Raw genomic sequence first — 7,541 nt, 5'->3', positions numbered from 1 at the left:
GTTAAGCCCATTGGACCAAGTTGGCACCGAAGAAATTTATTCATTAGACGAGGTTATTCATTTATCGAACATTCATTTATCGAGGTTCTACTGTACTCAAATGTGGACGCTATGAGATAGCGATGAATGTTTCGCTCCAAGATGCAAGAAGGTTCTTCTGTTGTGGCACTTTGTGTCAAGATGATTGACTACATCACCAAAGCTTTCTAGTATTAGATTTGTGATGGATAATGAATTAAGTGTCGACTTAGTTCTACAATCCCTCCTAGAGATTTATTCATAAGTTCATCTCGAATTGTCAGATGAATAAACTCAGAGACCTCTCTAGAAGAGCTCTTGAATATGCTCAAGTCAGTTGAGCCCAAATCTTAAGAAAGTGATGTCAGCACTTGTTATTGAGGGATCTCACGAGAGAAAGGGAAGTTTCCCAATTCTAAAGATTCCAAGAAGAACAAATGCATTAAACCCAAGTCAATAAAAGCAAGAAGGGAATGCCACCAATATGGTAAAGAAGGGAATTGGAAGAGGAACTGTAAGAAGTACTTAGACTCTTTCTAGAAGAAGGGTCATGATGGTGCTTTTACTTTTAGAACTAAAAGATAGATAATTCAACTTACTTGTGATAGTCACCTAGGCCATGTAAGCAAGAAACACATGTCTAAGCTGCATCAAGATGGGCTTATAGACTCGGTTGATTTTGAATCAATGGGCACATGTAAGTCTTGTTTAAAGGAAAGATGACAAAGACACCCTTTAGCAATAAAGGAGAATGTGTATCAGACACTCTAAGACTAGTACATTCAGATGAATGTAGTCATACGTCAAACACAAGCAAGAGAAAGGTTCAATCACTTCATTAGCTTCATAAGATGATCATACCAGATATTGATTTATCTACTTGATAAAGCATAAGTCAGAAGCTTTTGAGAAAGTTCAAATGCTTCAAGAATGAAGAAAAACAAACAAGAAAGAATATTATAGTGCTTCGATTAGATCGTCGTAGAGAATATCTTTCTAATGATTTTTCTGAATTATCTAAATTGAATATAGGATTCGCTCATAATGGACTCCTCCGTATACACCCCGATGTATCTGAAAGGAGAAATTGTACTCTATTGGATATAGTACGATCCATGATGAGCACAACCTCTCTTCCAAAGATGTTCTAAGGCTACGCTCTAGAAACTGACTTATTTACCTTGAACCGAGTATCCACAAAACCGCCAAGTTATATTCCATTTGAATTGTTCATTGGAAAGAAAACCCAGTTTCTCTTTCATGAGAATTTAGGGGTGTTCAGCACATGTTAAATACATAGCATCAGATTAAGTTAGACCCTAAATCTGATAAATATTTCTTCATTGGAATTCCGAAAAGAAACAGTAGGATATTACTTCTATCATTCGGATGATCGAAAGTAACAGTATCCAAACAGTGTATTTCTAGAGAAAGAGTTTCTTCTAGAAACACAAGTAGAAAGCGTGATTGAACTTGAAGAAGTTCAAGAAGAAGGATTAGCTGACATAGCGGAAGCAATGGTGGAACCCGAATCTGTCTCACAAGATGAGACACTGGTGACATTACTAACTCATAGGTCTGGTCGAGTTCATCAAATCCCAAAGAGATTTGGATTTCTAGTGGGAGCCGATGAAATCCCAAAGAGATTTGGATTTCTAGTGGGAGACGACGAAGAGGCTCACGTGTTAGACGATGAACCTACAACTTATAAGAATGGTCTTGTAAACCTATACATATAAGCTAGTGGGAGCTCGTATGAGCCTTTACATGTAAACTAGTGGGAGCTTGGTCGTTTACTTAGTATTATATGTCGATGATATTTTACTAATGGGAACGACATAGCTATACTGCAATCGGTGAAAATTTTGGTTATCGGATAAAATTCTCCATAATAGACTTAGGAGAAGCAGCTTACATCTTAAGGATTAAGATCTGTGGAGATAGATTGAGAAGACTGCTTGACCCCTCCTAGTCTAAACACGTTGATAAAGTGCTCAAAGCGTTTTGCACTAGACCTAATATCACTTTTGCTTTAAGCATGACAAAGTCGATTATAGGTCAATCCGAGTTATGGTCACTGGATTGTGTCAATAACATTCTTAAGTACTTAAAATGACTGAAGATATGTTCCGGGTATATGGAGATGAAATTTGAAAGTTGGAGACTTTCAGATATAAGTCATCAAACAGATAAAGATGATCTTACAGAATACAAGTTTATTCTGAAAGAGGTACGATTAGCTGGAATAGTTCCGAGCAGGAAATCATGACCGAGCCAGTAAATTAAATCAGAGTATATATAATATATAGGAGAGATCAGGTGTGACACATCTCTTATGGTGTGACAAACCTTATTGTGTGACAATGACCAATTTTGTAATTAACCAAAAGGAGGTGGCAAATTTGTAAATAAAAGGAAAGAGAAAATTGTTTTATTTTTTTTTCCTTTAAAATGCATTTTCCCGACTTTTCCAACCTCATTTTTTAAAAAAATTTATACCGTTGGACTCGTCTTAATTAAACGGTCATTTTAAGATCCATGAAGCTTAGTAAAAAAAATTCCGGTGAACGGAATCCAGGTGGGCGTTTTCCGGTAAACAAAAAAGTGTTCAAAAAATTCTCAAAAAACTTCAGAACATGTAAAACATTATTCTAAGAAACTTTAATTCTTGGGTCGAAACGAGATGTCTTACGGTTTAGTCCCAATAAAACTTTTTCCTTAATTTTATCCATTTTACATGCTTCAACAATTTGTTGGGTAAAAACTGTAAGGAATCTCGTTTTGAGCCAATAATTAAAGTTTCTTTAAATAATGTTTTACATGTTTTGGAATTTTTTGATAATTTTTTGGACACGTTTTTTGTCCTACTTACGTTGTTCCAAATCAATGTACCATTTGTTCCAACATAATACTTATATTGTTCCAACAGAAAATTGTTTTATTTCTTTTCTTTAAAATACATTTTTCTGACATTTCTAACCTCGTTTTTCGAAATTTTTTATACTATTAGACTCGTCTAAATTAGACAGTCATTTTAAGATCCCTGAAGTTCAAGTAAAAAAAATTCTGGTGAACGGAATCCGAGTGGGCGTTTTCTGGCAAGAAAAAAAGTGCCCAGAAAATTCTAAAAAAAATCCAAAAAATGTAAAAAATTATTCTAAGAAACTTTAATTCTTTGGTCAAAGCGGGATTTCTTACGGTTTAGTCCCAATAAAACTTGTTCCTTAATTTTATCCATTTTACATTCTTCAACAATTTATTGGGTCAAAACTGTAAGGAATTTCGCTTTGAGTCAAGAATTAAAGTTTCTTAAAATGATGTTTTACATGTTTTCGAATTTTTTGATAATTTTCTGGATACGTTTTTTTGTCCTACTTACATTGTTCCAAATCAGTGTACCATTTGTTCCAACATAATACTTGCATTGTTCTAACAGAAAAATGTTTTATTTCTTTTCTTTAAAATACATTTTCTCGATATTTCTAACCTTGTTTTTCGAAAATTTTTATACTATTAGACTCGTCTAAATTAGACGGTTATTTTAAGATCCCTGAAGCTCAAGTAAAAAAAAATTCCGGTGAACGGAATCCAGGTGGGTGCTTTCTGGCGAGAAATAAAGTGCCCAGAAAATTCTCAAAAAATTTCAGAAAATGTAAAACATTATTCTAAGAAACTTTAATTCTTGGGTCGAAGCGGGATTTCTTACGGTATAGTCCCAACAAATTGTTGAAGCATGTAAAATTGATAAAATTAAGGAAAAAGTTTTATTGGGACTAAACCGTAAAAAATCCTATTTCGATCCAAGAATTAAAGTTTCTTAGAATAATGTTTTACATTTTTTGAGAATTTTCTGGGTACTTTTTTTCTCGCCAGAAAACGCTCATCCGGATTCCGTTCACCGGAAATTTTTTTAGTTGAGCTTCAGGGATCTTAAAATTACCGTCTAATTTAGACGAGTCTAATAGTATAAAAATTTTCGAAAAACGATGTTAGAGATGTCAGGAAAATATATTTTAAAGAAAAGAAATAAAACAATTTTCTCTATCCTCTCTTTCATTTTATTTACCAATTTGCCACCTTGTCCTTTTTAATTATCATCAAAACTACGTAGTTATGTTATGTCACACAATAAGCTTCTTGTCACAACTTAAGCCATTGTCACGCTGGATCTCACCCATATATATATATATATATATATATATATCAGCTTCAGAAGCAGCTAAAAGGAAGTTTGGAATGCAAGTTCATTAATGAACTAGGCGTGGTACCTGACATTGTTAATGAGATTAACAATAGGGTTGTTGCTCTTGCTAAGGGCCCACAGTCTCATAATACATCCAAACACTACCTCAGTCGTTACCATCTCTTCCGGGAGATAACAACAAGAGTAGATGTGAGAATTAAAAGAGTGCCCACCAAGGCACAATCTTATAGATCCATTTAAAAGAATGCCTTACCCCAAAAGGTTCATGATTGTCATACGAACGCTTATGGGAATGTTTCAGAAACAATTGGTTTTAGTCCAAGTGGGAGAATGTTGAAGTTTAGTGTCCTAAAGGCAATTGTTTTAGGATATAAATATTAATGAATAAATTGTTTATTTAGTCATTTGTTTAATCATATATATAGCATTAAAATGTAACTATATATAAAGACACAAATCTTTCATAAAGAAAGTAATCCTAAGTTTATAAAGAAAGTAATCCTAAGTTTATTTAAGCAGTTATAAAGTGTTCATACAAGCATGAAGTGAGACTATACCTTATAATAGACTTAAAATCAACCCAAGTCAAGTAATATGTTATAGGGTTGGCATATTACTGTTGAGACTTGCATGTAACAGTATTTTCTATCGAGACAGAAAGCTGATCTCACAAGCTTTAGATATTTAGATATCTAGACAGTTACATGGATCCGGTGAAGGAGTTCATTAGGATTGGGACCCGACTTGAGATAACAACATGGATTAATTTATCTAAAAGTGTCAACTGTTCATCACATTGGTATTAGTAGGTATAACTAATCCTCAGACTCAAACATTCATTAATTAGTGATTCTGGATTATGGAGTCTGATACTTTGATTCTGTGCGAGCACGATCAAACAGGTGAGAGCCTGGGGTGTGTGAGAGCAGGGTTGGGTATCACACAAAGTAATTGCAGAATAGTTAATGTCAGATTGAGCATTCGTCACTCCCGATAAGTGGGAGATATATCCAAATGGCCGCTTGTGGTGAATTGACTGAAATCCTTGCAAGGTGATAAAGTTAAGAGTATAAATGAACATTTCACTTAACTTATCTTTCAGAGTGAATTCAACCTGTACAAGTAAAACCGGACTCTTCGTTATATGTAACCTTGACACGTTCCATGGTTATAAGGAATTGATCGATTCGATATAGTTGATGAAGGATCATATTATACTGTACCTAATATAGAAAGGTTAACGTCAGTTATCAACCTGACTTCTTAATTGCTCTGGGGGAATATCATAGGTTCTGCTAGTAACAGCTCGCGACGGTATTCCGTTATATATATGTTGGAATTAATCGTGATGAATAATTTCAAAGGATATATACGGCTAGTGGCAATAAAGAACCTAATGGATCGCATATGGGACTTGGAATCGGAGGACAAAAATGTAATTAGTGAGACACTATATATATGGGCCGAACTTTGTAGATTAATTAGGGATAAATTAATTTGATTAATAATTATAATTTGATTATGGTTATGAATTAAATTAAAGGATTATCTGATAATATTAATTAGAAGTTTTTATGTGATTGAAACTCTAATTAATTATCCCTAACATTAATTAATTATTAATTTGATTAATAATAATTATCTAGATATAATTAGTTATTATTTAGATAATAGTAAAGTGTTTATTTAATTATTTAATTAGGAATCCTATTCCGAATAAGATTCCAATTATTTAATTACCTAACACAACTGGGATTAGGGTTTTGAGAAGTCTATAAATAGACTCCCTAACCCCATAATTCGGCCAACACTAAATAGAAGGGCTAGAGGAATCGTTCCGCAACCGTCTCGGCTAATTACAATCTTTCTTACTCTCTCTTTGATCTCGTATTGATTTCTGTTAGAGGCAATCATTGTGATTGCTATTATTAAGGTTGATTACTGATTAGTTATCTTTTTATGTGTTGTTTCTTTTGTTGTTCGTGATACACGGATTAAGAGTTGTGGGCACTTCGTTTGCAACCGTAGATAGTTCTTCACCGAAGGTATTACTTTCTATCCCTCTTTATATGAAATAACAATTAACAGATCTTGGAAAAGGGAAATAGATAAAATAGATAAAATTTTATTATTCCGCTGCGCCTAGACTTGTCTATTTTCCTTCACATTTAACTTTTCCGAGATCTCGCGTCTTCCTATCTCTCATCCGAGAAATTCTATATATGTCTTTTTCCCCTTCCTTCGTATCCAATCTTGTATACAGATCCCGATTCACCTTTGCTCTAGCATCTCTTATGACCTTCTTTACTTCCCTTTTAGCCTCTTTGTACTTTTCGTAGTTCTCATCACTCCTACACTTCCCTAATTTTTTAGAGGATTCTCGCTTACTCTTTACTGCTTGTCGTACTTCTTCTGTCCACCAAGATGTGTCCTTACTCGGTGGCATGCTACTTTTAGATTCCCCTAGAACTTCCTTCGCTACTTCCCTTATACTATGCTCCATCTTAGTCCATATCGAATCTATATCTAAATCCATATTACAAGTCCAAATATCTTTTTTGGCCATCTCATCCATAATTTTTTGTTGATTCTCCCCTTGAAGTTTCCACCACTAAATCTTAGTCTCCAGTTGTGGTGTTCGTTTTCTCATACATCTCCTACTTCAAAAATCAAGCACCACTACTCTATGTTGGGTTGTCGTACTCTCACCAGGGATCACCTTACAATCAATATAACTCTTTCAGCACTCCTTACTAGGAAGAAGTCAATTTGGCTCGCATTACCGCCACTCCGGTAAGTCACTAAGTGGGATGTTCTTTTCATAAACCATATGTTCATGATACTCAAGTCATAGGCTGTTGCTAATTCCAAGATATCATTTACTGCTTCATTTTTATCTCCAAAACCATACCCTCTATGGACACTCTCAAACCCATCTCGCCTAGAACCCACGTGTCCATTGAGATAACCACCCAGTACCATCTTTTCATCCCTAGGAACCTGTTGCACCACTTCCTCTAAGTCCTCCCAAAAGGCTTGTCTTATAGAGACATCTAATCCTATCTATGGCGCATATGCACTTATGACATTCACAACCTCGTCCCCTATCACAAGCTTAACACTCATAATTCTATCGCTCTTTCTAGACACCGCTACTACAACATCAATATACTCCCGATCAATAAGAATACCTACTCCATTTCTACCACTGTCCTTTCCTGAGTACCAAAGTTTATAACCCCAATGAGCTATCTCTCTAGCCTTGGCTCCAACCCATTTGGTTTCTTGTAGGCACATTATATTTATTCTTCTCCTCTTC

Source organism: Euphorbia lathyris, chromosome 1 (assembly GCF_963576675.1).
Source record: "Euphorbia lathyris chromosome 1, ddEupLath1.1, whole genome shotgun sequence".
In the NCBI taxonomy this organism is placed as follows: Eukaryota; Viridiplantae; Streptophyta; class Magnoliopsida; order Malpighiales; family Euphorbiaceae; genus Euphorbia; species Euphorbia lathyris.
The sequence above is the reverse complement of the archived record's forward strand: the minus strand, read 5'-3'. Positions refer to the sequence as shown.